The sequence below is a fragment of the Mastigoproctus giganteus genome, chromosome 6 (genome assembly GCF_048544385.1).
Source record: "Mastigoproctus giganteus isolate SK-2022 chromosome 6, ASM4854438v1, whole genome shotgun sequence".
Lineage (NCBI taxonomy): Eukaryota > Metazoa > Arthropoda > Arachnida > Uropygi > Thelyphonidae > Mastigoproctus > Mastigoproctus giganteus.
In genome coordinates, this window is record NC_143580.1 from 209,124,420 (window position 1) to 209,138,209 (window position 13,790).

At 38.5% G+C, this 13,790-nt stretch overlaps 1 protein-coding gene across 4 annotated transcripts in view; it reads left to right on the forward strand.

Moving 5' to 3' along the window:
• LOC150084913 (poly [ADP-ribose] polymerase tankyrase-like) overlaps positions 1–13,790 on the forward strand; it is a 1,170,388-nt gene that overhangs the window by 806,390 nt on the left and 350,208 nt on the right. The gene's annotated exons all lie outside the window — the stretch shown is intronic.

Consider the following 13,790-nt stretch of genomic DNA (forward strand, 5'->3'; position numbering starts at 1 on the left):
CTTGACTGAATTATAAGAGAAATTTCTCTTTTTGAGTTGATGTTATTCACCATTTCTCATTATGAAAATCAGTTTAATATAAAAGGAACTGTGATAATGACACGCAAAAGGAAAGCTAAAATAGTTCATTTTTTCTTTTTTCTTTTTTATATTTTGTTTGAGAATAATAAAATGGTGAAAGCAAACATCCCAATGGTAGTCAGATCTTCACTTATGCATTAATAGTTTTGAATTGATGAGAGTACAGCCATCTGGTCTCCAATATCCAGATTGTGACAGTTGGGGGTAAAACATTGTTTAACTGGAAAATTATATAAAGCTATGTCTGTAATTCAGTGAATATTGCAGTAGAAACAAAAACAAGACATTAGAACAGTGGGTGCATGTGCTATATACGAGAAAATCAGTTTTCGACCTTTTAGTCTGCCTGTACTATTTACCGGAAAGTGATTACTGTAATCACTTTTGTTGTCTTACAATTTCTTTATACAGTGGGATTATGATCTCCCTATCTCTACAGGATATTCTTCAATAAATCATTGATAGCACACCATGGGCTTTCCTAGCCACCTGTTTAAATTGCTCATCGAACTTCATATCATATCATGTCTGTATCACAACTCCCACATCCCTTTCTTCCTTTACTGTTTTTAATTCATCGTCACCAAGTGTATAAGTTATTTGGGGTTGCTATTCTCCAGACATAAGACCTAGAAGTTTGATGCATTAAAACATAGCTGCCACTTTTACCCTTTTTGAAGCTGTTCAAGTTATCCTGAGGGAGTCCTGCTTGGCACTGATCATAAGCAATTCTCTCAATCTTTACGTTGTCCGCAAATTGTGACATCACACCCTTTATCCTACGGACAATGGAATAGTAGTAATGGAGGCATGTGATGCAAGAAAGCAAGTGTTATGAGCTTATTTAGCATCAGCCAAAAAAGAAAAGGAAACCACAATTCCACACATCCATTCCCTCTATAAATTTGTCCAGTTCCTCATTAATGTTATTCACCATTCCTCACCAAATTCCCTCACCAAACATTATACATTCAAGCTATCAAGCTCCAAAATGACAGACAGAAGTTGTTCCAGCAGTCAACGACTCACTGGCTAAAGGCAAATTTCCACACATCTATCCTAAAACTGTATTTCGTCAATTTGAATTTATGTCCCCTCAGGTTCGTAATCTGAGCAAGCAAAAGAGTCTCATCAGAATTGAGCATGCTCAACCCATTCAAGGCCTTATACACCTCAATCAGATCACCTTGCAGGTGCCTACTCTCCAGCCACTGCAGTTTGCAGAACTTAAGACTTTCTTTGTAAGCACACCCCTTTGTTCCTCTCCTCAGTCTTGTTGCCCTTCTCTGTACACACTCAAGAAACTCTACATTCTCCCTAAAATGAGGGCGCCAGACTTGTACGCAGTACTCAAGGTATGACCTGACCATTGCCTTATACAAAGGGATAATCACCCCCTTTTCCCTACTATCAAAATTCCTGTATATCATTGACAATATCCCATGACCTGCTCTGGCAGCCTGTCTGCATTGCTCAGAAAACTTCATATCTGATGGCACAATTACTCCCAGGTCTTTTTCATTTTTTACCATCCTAAGTGTAGTACCACACAATATGTTTCTCTGGGGTTACTTCTACCCATATGCAGTACTTTGCGTTTGTCAATGTTAAACTTCAGTTGCCATTTCTCAGCCCATCTACACAAATTTTCTAGACCCTGTTGCAGTAGCACACTGCCATTACTGTCATTTACAACCCTTCCAACCTTTGTATCATCTGCAAATTTTGACACTAAGCCTGATATACCTTCATCAGTGTCGTTGATAAATGTACAAAAGAACAGTGGGCCATTACTGAACCCTATGGGAATCCACTAATAACATTAGTTATTAGTGGATTCTCCCACTCAACCACCTTTTCTCCATTATAGCAACTTACCCTTAACCATACTGCTCTAATTTGTACTGCAATCTTCCATGCGCAAGTGTCAAAAGCTTTACTGAAATCAAAGTTTATGATAACAAAAATAATTTTTGCATCCAACTCCTTTGTAACCACATCATAATATCCAATCCAATTTGTCAGACAAGACTTTTCCTTAAAAATTTCATGCTGTGTATGAATTATTGCTGCAGTCTTGTCTAGATCATCCTTCGATGCATCTTTAACCAATGCTTCCATTATTTTCACTGAATCAGAAGTTAAACTAATTGGTCTGTAATTACTCTTGTCACCCTTAGATCTCCCTTTGTGAAATGGGGATACATTTGCATATCTCGAGTCCATGGGGACTTCCCCTGAGTCCACGGATGCTCTCATAATTATGGCTATGGGTTTTCTTACTTCCATTGCCGCCTCCTTTAATATAACTGGATAGATCCCATCTACTCCAGAAACATCCTTTCTTATGTTTTACCTCAACAATTTCTCCTCCACTATGCTCTCAATTATTACAAAATCATTAAGCGCACTGTTACAGTTTGATAAACTTCTGCCACTTTCCTCCCTTAATAACTCCTTGTGTGTAAATGTAGAGGCAAAATACTCATTGTGATTATCAGCTAGCTGAGCAGGATCATCAACAATCAACCAATCTATGTTAAGTGGTCCAATCTGATTCATCCCCTTCCTTCTAGAGTTTATATAAGTAAAGAAGTCCTTGCTGTTTTTTTAGCATCCTTTGCCAAAGATTTCTTGTAATCTGCTTTGCTTGCCTAACCTCCTTTGTGACATGATTACAGACTAGCTTATATCTGCCATAGGCTTCTGTGTCACCTGATAATTTCTATGCATCTCATGCATTTTTCTTCTCTGTCATGAGTCTCATTAGTTCATCTGAGATCCATTTAGGCCTCAGCCTTGAACAGTATTTATTATTTATTTTGAAAAGACTAGTAGCTTCCATGATTAGTTCCTTGAAGGCTTCCCACTTAAAATTTGCTGTTGGTAACATCATCAGTTGGTGTCACTGTGCAGAATTTAAAAACTGTCTGAGAGCACTGTAGTCACCTTTACAGGAGCGAAAACCCTTCTTTTAACCCCTGATGGTAATTATATCTTGAAGTAATTCCTACATGAGTACACTGTGACCACTGTCACCTAGTGATTCCTTTATTTGCAAATTCTTTATACACGAATAATCACTGGTAATAACCAGATCAAGAGTATTTTCTGCAGCAGCATGTTTGAGAAGCACTCTGGGTGCTTCTCAAACATGCTGCTGCAGAAAACAATCATCCAATAAATCCACAAGAGTCTTGCTAGTGTGCCAGTAACCAACCCACAAGTTCCGGTCAATATTTGGGAAGTGAAAATCCCCCATTATAATACAGTCTGATTTACTGGCCCATTCTGTTTCTCTGTACAGTTGTTCATTGTTCTCATTAGAGTCATTAGGCCTATATCACACTCCTACTCTAATTTTTGCTTTCCCTGTGCTTATGTCATACCTAACTGACTCAGCATTGCACTGTCCATCTATGTCAACTGGATGCACTTCCCTAGATTGTATGTTTTTCCTAATTAACAGCATCACCCCTTCTCCTTCCTATCCTGTCTATAATTTCTGTACACATTGTACCCCCCCCCCCAAATTCCAATTCCGCACTGGTTATATCTGTGTGAAATGATGTTTCTAATATCCCAACAATCTGTGCCTTTGAAATCTTGACCAGTACAATTATTTATGTAATAATTGTGCTGGTATGAAATAATTTCATTAATGTCATTTACAAAAATCAAAAACAGTAGTGGTCTAAGACCTGATTCTTGCAGGTCCCTACTTCTCATGTTACACTAATCTGAAGAATATATTTTAATTGGAATCCTTTGCCCTTTTCCCTGTAAGCCACCTTGCAATCCATCTTAGAATCCATCCAGGAATCTCATGTCCAGCAATCAGCATGTTCCAGCTTATACAATAACCTCTCATGAGGTACTAAGCTAAATGTCTTGCTAAAATGCAAATAAACTATGGTGAAACTGATTGCTACATCTATCATATGAATATCTGTGTCAAATTATCTACCAGTTTATTTAAACTTAATGTTCCCTTAAAAACACCATGTTGCATCTCCTTCACAATGTCATTTCTATCTGAATGTCTTGATTGCAATCTTGATCATTGTCTCTAAGATGTTCCTTACAGCTGAAATTAGACTAACTGGTCTGTAGTTACCAACTTCATTTTTATAACCACCTTTATCATGTTGGTAATATGGTGGCACTTCCCCAATCCAGAGGAATCTCACCCATGTCCAAAGATGCCCTCATAATTAATCTCAGTAGTTCAATACTCACAGCTCATCTCCCTCAAAACTGCTGGGTAAATGCCATCAACTTGAGGAGCTTTACTTGCCTTTAATTGCAAAAGTATTTCTTTCTAATAAACTTTCATCTGTAACTTTGAAGTCACTATTTGAATATGGTTCTGCCTCATTTGCATAACCTCTTCTCAGTATAATGGGTCTTTCATCAGTAAAGACTGGTGGAAAGTACCTATTCAATTAGTCAGCAACATCATCTGTGTTATATAAGACTTTCCCATACCCAGTACACAAGGGTCCGATCCAATTAGTTTTCTTCTTTGTGTTCATGCATGTTAAAATCTTGTCACTTTTCTTCACTATTTTAGCTAGTGCTTTCTCATATTCAGCCTTGTCCTTTTAACCTTATCTGTGGTATTATTACAGATCAACTGGTAGCTATTGTAGGCTTCAGTATTTTTCCTGCTCCGTATCTTTCCCACACTGTCTTTTTTTGCTCAAATAGACTGTCCATATCCATCCCTCCCTCCTCCTTGTGCTATATTTTCTTAATGGTATTTATGCATTAATGGCATAAATACATTAGAAAATTTCATGTTTCTAATTCATTTGGTCACCCTCTGCAACTGCCCACTTAATAGATGTTATATAGCACCTTAAACTGCCATAATCCCTTTTTTTGAAATGAAAACCCTTTTCCTTTAACTAGTGGAACATCATCATTTACTCTATATTTCAACTGTTATTCCATTTACAAAAAATCTTTCAATTAGTCAGCAGCATCGTCTTTGTTATCTAAGACTTTCCCATACCCAGTTTGTGTTTCATCCTTTAATTTTAAATCCATTTAATATAATTGATTTTAATCTTGTTTACTTCTAATGTGAAAAAGACAAGTGACTATAATTTTTAGCAAACATTTTTTTTTTAAAAGAATTAACTTTTATAGTCAAAAGTGCACACACTGGAAATTTTCAAGTTCCAGCACCTCCAGTGGCAAAAATTTTCTGTGAGCCGGCTGGTAATGTACAATGAATAACTGAGTATGCAATGTGGCATGAGGTGATTGTATGGGTACTGCTGATAGAACCCCCCCCCTCGACATGGGCACTTGTACATGGTGAGGATACCTCCCGTCAGTGCTGCTGGTTTTCCAGACTGGACATCACTGGGATCTAATGCCCTTGCCTAGATTCCCATGGTCCATCATTGAAACCTGTTGTGTGCACCAAGACCATGGAAATTCAGAAAGTGGGGTTCCTGGTGGTTGAGTGCCCAGCTTCAACACACAGACTTTGTCTCCTGTTTCGACAAGATGGGTGACCCTGGATAGCTTGGCCATTATCAGTTGGTTGGTAAGTGCCTGCTAGGATCAACTGTGTCAATGCCATGCCTTCCATCAAGGTCCAGTGGACAGGATTCAGGCTAACATCGGTGTGGTTATAGCATCTGGGTAGCCCTGCCATCCCATCCCAAGTTTGCTTGCCACTTCTGATAAAGTTATTTCTTCTGGGACCCCAACCCAGTCCCTGTTTGACCATTGACCCAAATGTCACTTCTGCTTAAAGACAGAAAACCTGAAGGTATATCACGACCAGCACCTCATTACCTGATAATTCATATTTTTACTAGTGAGAAGCCCTTATATAAACACTTCTTTATCCAGAAGTGTTTGGAAGGGTTTACAGGCTCTCCTAAATCTGTCAGACTTTTTTGTTTAGGCAACATTCTTCTACACACCAAAAGTGATAAACGTTCAGAAAATTTCCGAGCTACCTCTCTTGGGGAATGCTTATTACAGTTAACTCTCACAAGACGCTGAACTCAGTCCATGGTGTCATTTCTGAATGGGGGTCTCATGGAAGCATCTGAAGAGGAAATCTGTTCTTGTTTAAAACCACGAGTGACAGCTGTGAAATAAATATTCATGCTTAGGGATGGGGAAACTCGTTCCAACCAAAAACCTCCTCCTGACATTTAATTCACCAATATCTTCTAATGAAATCAAAGCTGGATATATATTAATTGTCTGGTGCATCCATATGTTCTAGATGCTCTAAGGTGCTTTAAGTGCCAGAAACATGGACACTTGCAAGTGCTATGTCATAGAGCCTTTGCAAGCACTCAATGTGCCGAAAAGGACCAAACAACATCATGTTCAGCCACAAACTCCATCTGCATTAACTGCCAAGAAGAAATTCAGTGACTCATGGTAGGGCTGAACATATCTTATCAGTAGGCCAGAAAAGAAGTGAAATCTATAAATATAAACAAACTCCCCTACACCCAGAAGGTAGCAGGGAGATGTTCCATTGGAACCCAACCAGAAATGACTACACCAAAAGAGTCATTTACTCCCTCAGAATTCTAGTGAATGTCTCTCTCCATGAGAATGTGGAGAGACATTAAAGATGACTCATTAATTAACCTAACTGCCCTCTTTTGAATGGAAGCTAAGCCTGAGAGAGGTTTTGGTAGCACAATACCAGATGTGGAAACAATATTCCATGGTAGGATGGATTCAAGATTTCTATAGAGCAAGTAGCTGTTCAGAAGAAAAGTAACATCAAGAGCAAAAGAGAAAACCAAGCATTTTTTTAAATGCGCAATATATTTGTGATGTCCTCATGCCAAAAGAGATTAGAAGTCATCAAAGATAATCATAGGAGCAGAAGATTTCTTTTTGTAAGTATGGAAATCAACTGAGTTATCTTTGCCTTATGGAGAATTACCTGGTAATCAGCATTTAAGGAATTGGTAGTGGATATTCCAGAAGTTGAAGCTGTTTGTGCAGGGCAAGCTTTCTCAAACAGGAAGAGGGAATGCAATGTTCTATCATTAGCAAAACTATGGATAGTATTTCTGGTCAGTGGAAGATGGTCATTAATATACAAGAGGAAAAGAGTGAGAAAAAGGACTGAACCTCAGGGATCACCAACATTAGTGAAGAAGTTAGAAGATAGAGAGTGCCATCTACCTCACCCGCAGTTTGTGGTCATAGAGGGAACTGGATACTCAATTACAAAAACCAGTTGGCAAAAGGTAAGATGGAAGCTTATTTAGAAGACCTATATGCCAAACACAATCAAACACCTTTAAAATATCAATAGCAACTACTTCCATTTCTCCATACTTTTCTATTGAATTTTACCACAGGTGGTAACATAAGCCGATATATCACCAACAGATTGAAACTGATGGAATTTATATTGGCGATCATTGATCAGATGGAAGGCTATTTACTTTAGGGGTTCTGTTTGGTTAAGGATTCGGTGGTGGTGGTTGGATTTCTCCATTAATTTAGAAACAGTTGAAATAAGTGCAATAGGAGGAATATTGGATGGAGTGGTGTATTACCCTTTTTAGAAACTGACTGGATATGAGCAAATTTTCAAGTAAAAAGGAAAACACTATGTAATAAGAAGAAAGTGTAAAAATGGGACATAGAACAGGGTAAGCTGAGGACCACCGTGTTTTAAGAACAAGTGGAGAAGTGCCATCATGACCTGGTGCTTTCATGGATTGCATCAGGACCCTTCAAAATTCTACTGACATCCTTTTCACTGAAGACCACCAGAAGCATTGAATGAAGCGTATTGAGTATGGTAGGAGGTGGTTTATCGACATCATCAGTACATGAGTTAGAAGAAAAGAAGGATACTAGCAGGTCAGCTTTATCTTTAACTGTTTGAGACCACTCAGACAGTTAAAGACAATCCGGTTTTGACAGAGGTAGTTGTACAGTGAGCAGAAGTTTTAACAAGAGCCCAGAATGCTTGACTATCATTTGGACAAGAAGCAAGTTTTCTACTCTTGGCCTGTCCAAAATCTAGTTTGTACTGATGAATAACTGCTTTACAATTTTTGCAAGCTTTGATGTGGGCAGAAATTTGTGGAGATTTGGATGTAAGCCAACTGTGACTTGCAACATTCTTATCTTGAACAACCTTAGCACATTAATTAGAAAATAAAAGATGATATTTTAAGGTGAAGTGTGGAATGAAGGACTTCATCCCTACAAGAATAATTTTACTGATATGATCTGAGCAAATGTTGTCATCAGAAGAAAAGATCATCCCATTTTGCATTTTTGTAACCAAACAACCTGAGACTGAGAATTGCCATGAGATAAAGGCTTTATTGGAGAAGATACAGCAGCAAGTTGTGATCTGAGGTGCCTTGAGCATCACTCACCTCGACCATGTACTTGGAGCTTGGATCTGGAGCTTTCTTTGCATCAGGATTGTTAAGAATCCTTCTCATGTCCTTTGACAGAAGACCACAGAAGGCATTGAATCCAGTGTACTGAGAATAGTAAATGATTTACCAAGATCATCATTACGTGAGTTGGAAGTAGAGTAGGATGCTAGCATGTTAGCCTTATCTTTGACTGAAGTGGCAATATAACCCAACTGTTTTTGACAGAGGTGTGAATAGAGATGGGCAAAAGTTAAGAGACTGGAATGCTCGACTAATGTTTGGACAAAAAGCAAACTTCTGCTCCTAGCCTGTTCAAATTCTAGGTTGCACTAATTAATAATAACTGCTTTATAGTTGTTACTAGCTTTGGCCTAGGCAGTAAATGAACCTGGAGATTTGAAAACAAGCCAATTATGATTCCGACCAAGGAAACGAAAAAACAAATCTCGCAGATCATTCCATTTTGCATTCTTGTAATGCCAAACAACACATGGTTCAGAATGATCACAAGAAGGGCTGGGCTCCATTGGAGAAGAGATCAACACCAAGTTGTGATCTGATATGCCTAGAAGACCACTCACCTTGACTATTAGAAGAGTTCCTTAAGATCAAGCATGTTTGCTGCATGGTTAGGATTGTCTTTTATTTTGAGTAAATGAACAGTCTGTGCAAGGTGATTAGTTATTTTAAAGCATCTCAAACATCTGAGTCCATGTGAGTAGAAAATGGAAGTCAGCTGGACTTGTGAACATTAAGATCACCAAGGAAAATCACCTCACTGAGAAATGTTGGACTGGAGAAAGTCAAGTTTCAAAGAGGAAGTGAGAGTTCCAGGTGATTAATGGAGTTGGAAGAATGATAGAGGTTTCAGATGAATTTGATAGAATGTGGTGGGGAGATTTTAAGCTAGAGGAGATTTCAAATTACTGAGTCACTTATCAGAATAGACATATGTACAAGTATCACCGTTGAAGTGATAGGAATCATACAGTGAATAATTCACACAACTGAGATGAACAGTGGTTGAATTTAGAAACAGTTTTTCTGACAGCATCCCAATAATTGGGATGCTGTCAGAAAAATTACATGAAGTTTGGCACACTAAGTGGAAATGGACATCATTGAGATTGGAACTGTGTATTTGTGAAATGAATGAGGAAGTGTTTGGGAGGTTTAGATCTTTTTGCAGACATGTTTGTTCTATTAGTTTGGCAATTCATCATCTCTTCTCATCTGTTGTTCAACCCCATATGTTTCAGTGCCAGGTACATCATAATTTTGGATGTTGTTCTTGCATTCCCCCTATTGTATTGCTGTGTCTGCTATTGCACATTGACCTGCCATTAAGCCCATACAACGCACTGCACCCTACACTCACCACGAGCATTGACCCTGCATAATCCTTTACAGTTCTGTCAGCTGGAGGTGCTTTGCCTATTGCTACACCATTCTTTTTACACCTTAACCACAGTGGGCTGTGACAACCAACAACACATGCCATTTCCATTATGAACACACTTGACACACAAGCTTCTACAACCATGCCCTTTTGAAACTCCATAATATTTTAAATACATCATATAGCTACTACTTTATCACTTTGACTTGCAAGATGAGATGCAAATTACCACTGCTCTAGTGTATGAAGCTGTTCGGCTTTTTATACTGTGAGCTGTGCGACATAGTCCGTTATGGATGAAGGTCATAATTTAATGAACACACTATATACAGGGTTGTCCCAGGAGGAAAGGTCAATATTCCAGGAGGTGAATGGATAGGTCATTTTAAGCAAAAAAGTTCATATAAACATGTGCCCTATCCTGAATGATTTCTGAGATAGAGGCATTTGAATATTTATTTTTCAAGTGACAAATTTGGAACAGTTTATAATAAATTTTCAAAAATGCCACCATCAACCTCAGTGCACTTTTCTACTCTCATGAGAACATGGCGTGTTGCTTGTCTAAGTGTATGTTCACATTCCTTTATATGGGCAACAGTTTCCATTTTGCGAGCTAGCAGATCATCTCTTGTATCCACCTTTCTTCTGTACTCTTCGTCCAACCCTATAAACAAAAATCTAATGGGGTTAGGTCTGGAGATCTTGGTGGCCAGTTAATGGCACCACCAAGACCAATCCACCGATTAGGAAAAATTCGGTCCAGATGATGCTTCACACATCTGGTAGAATGGGAAGGGGCCCCGTCATGCTGAAAGTACATAGCATACCGCGTGGCCAAAGGAATGTCCTCTAATTGTTCACCTAATGTATTTTGCAAAAATTGAAGGTCATTGTGCCCTATCATTCGATGTTCTAAAATAACGGGACCTCACAGGTTATCGAAGGCACCTCCATAGCCAGGTGGGAAGGAGCAGCAGTGCATAGCACACACTTCTTGATTAGACCAGGGTTCGAGCCCGTCACCACCAAATACGGAGGATGCGGAAAGGTCAAGGAATGACCACAGCGTATCCCGGAGCAATATGGCCTTAGTTTCTAATGCTCCTAAAAACTAAATAACAACAACAATATTGTTTTTTTTTTTGTGTATTGTTTTTTATCGATAAAAAAAAACAATATTTGTATATTGTTTTTTTATCGATCATGCCGCAGCACACATTAATTGAGAAACGAAGTTGGAAATTTGTTTCCACTCTACCATGTGGATTCTCGTGTGACCATCGATGAGTGTTACGTGTGTCATTGATTCCATTCCTGGTAAACATGGCTTCATCAGTAAATAGTATTGATGGAAGCACTTCACGATTGGCATTTAACCAATGACAAAATTCAAGATGCATGGTACTGTCCCCTATGTGAAGATTTTGCACACACTGTGGGTGAAATGGGTACAAGCTCTCTTCGTGTAGTGTTCACCATACACGTGTTCGTGAAACACCGAGATGAGCAGAAAGTCTTCGCATGCTAATTGTAGGACTACGCTGCACCATGTTCAGAATGTGTTCCTGTTCCTGCGCATTTTCTTGATGTCCTCGTTCAGATGAAACATGAGCACTGGGAAGCATACCACTTTCATGCAACGTGTTGAAAACTTTGGAAAACACTACGATCCAGAATTCGATGTGTAGGATAGTGCTGACGGCATTCTTCAATAGCAGCAGGGGCACTACCATCACAGAAACCGTAAACATACAGTATATCTGCATATTCGGCATTAGTAAAAATGTGCGGCATTTTTAGCAAACACTTCTACAATTAAAACTGACAACTGATGCTACTCACTGATTCACTTGCAGTCTGATGCACTTCTACAGTCATAACTGGCACCTGACAATCAAATGGCATAGTCTGATGGGAGGGAAGGAAAATATTGCTCGCTAATTTCAAAACACATACATTAAAGTGCTGACTGGGCTAGCCAGGTGGGTAAAGTACCTGCCTGGCAACCCAAAGGTCGCAGGTTCAAAGCCTGCCTCGGGCTTGGATCAAAGTACTGCAAAAACCTTGGGAGGTGCATTATGGCCACAGATGCCGATGCGCCAACAACTACCAAAAAAAAAAAATACATCAAAGTAGCTCTATCTCGGAAACCATTCAGGATAGGCCACATGTTTATCTAAACTTTTTTGCTTAAAATGACCTATCCTTTCACCTCCTGGAATATTTATTGACTTTTCCTCCTGGGACACCCTGTATATTATAGTATAGCCATGAGGTGGAAAAAAAAAACCTAATGTTTTTTTTTTTATGGCTGTAAAGTAAAATTATGAATTATGTATGTTGTCAGTGAAATTTAGTTTCTAAAGCAAGTGTACCTTAAAAAAAACTTATCTTTTTTGTTTGTTGTTTCCTGTTTTGGCCAAAAAGTCTTGTGCTATCTTTCTGCTTTTAAAAATCTGAAGCTTTGTGGTGGTTTTTTTATTTTTTTTATTTTTATTATTTTTTTTATAATGAAACTTCAAACACAAAACGTATTAGAACTAATAATACTTAGGTTGAAGGTTGAAAAGACCAAGGCTATTTCTTGACATTAGGCTGTAATTTCTGTAGATTATAGTTTTTGGTGAAATATGGGTATGAAGAAGGTTGCCCCAGTAAACATAAGTAGAAGGGGTAAACGAGGAAGTTGAACCATTGTGAATCTGGAATTAGACAGTGAATAGATATCCTCCGGTTTTGGCAAGTGTTTGGAGAAGAGTGTGAGAATTTCAAATACCAATTCAGAGAAATAATGCTCATTGAATTATCTGTATAAACAGAGTTTAGCAGAAACTGAGCTACAATAACAATGAATTCTATTCATTGGAACAGAATGAAGTTACTTTGTGACAGATTAATTATTAACACCCCCTGACTGTTCTTTTTATTGAAATCTAGATGCTTGAGATTTTGTGTTCTAGATGCTTGAGATGAGAGGTTTTGTGTGGCACACAAAACCTCTCTTAAAGCTTGTTGTTGTTTGGTTTTTAGGAGCATTAGCAACTAAGGCCATATTGCTCCGGGATATGCGGTGGTCATTCCCTGACCTTTCCGCATCCTCCATATTTGGTGGTGACGGGCTCGAACCCCGGTCTAATCAAGAAGCGTGTGCTATGCACTGCTGCTCCTTCCCACCTGGCTACGGAGGCGCCCTCTCTTAAAGCAACCCAGATGTGGGAATAATATTCTGTAGTATACGGTGAATTTGAGATTTGTGCAGTGTGTGTAGTTCTTTAAAAGAAAAATGATGTCATGAGCAAAACAGAAAAATCCGTTAGAGAGAGGGAGAGAGATCACAGTAACAATTTAGACATTTTCTAGAAATCTGATTGTCAGTGAAGATGAACATAGGAACAATACCATTTTTTTTACAAGAAATACAACAGGAAAAAACCTATCTGAAAATTCAGTTTCAGATAGGTTGAGGTTAACCGAACTTTCTTCACCCCTCTTACCTCACCAATTCCTTAAATGCTGAAGTTCAGCATTTAAGCATGTTTCATACTCTTTGCCTGTTCAAAATCGAGTTTGAATTCATTAATAACTGTTTTTTTACAGTTGTCGCGAGCTTTAGTGTAGAAGATAATAGTGTGACTTTCTTATCTTGGATGGCCTTTCCACATTTATTGGAAAGCCATGGTTTATTTACAGGATGAGATTTTTGGATAGAATAAAGGCAAATTAGAGGATTTCTTCCTTCCAATAATAAATTAATTGATAAATACTGATCAAACATAGGGATTAGAAGATTTAAAAAGCCATTTTCCCAAGTAAAAGTATTTCTGTAATACTGAATGACATGGCTGGGAATGTCAATGAGAGAGAGGGGTGGCGGGGGAGTTTACATTATAGATGTTGCCCAC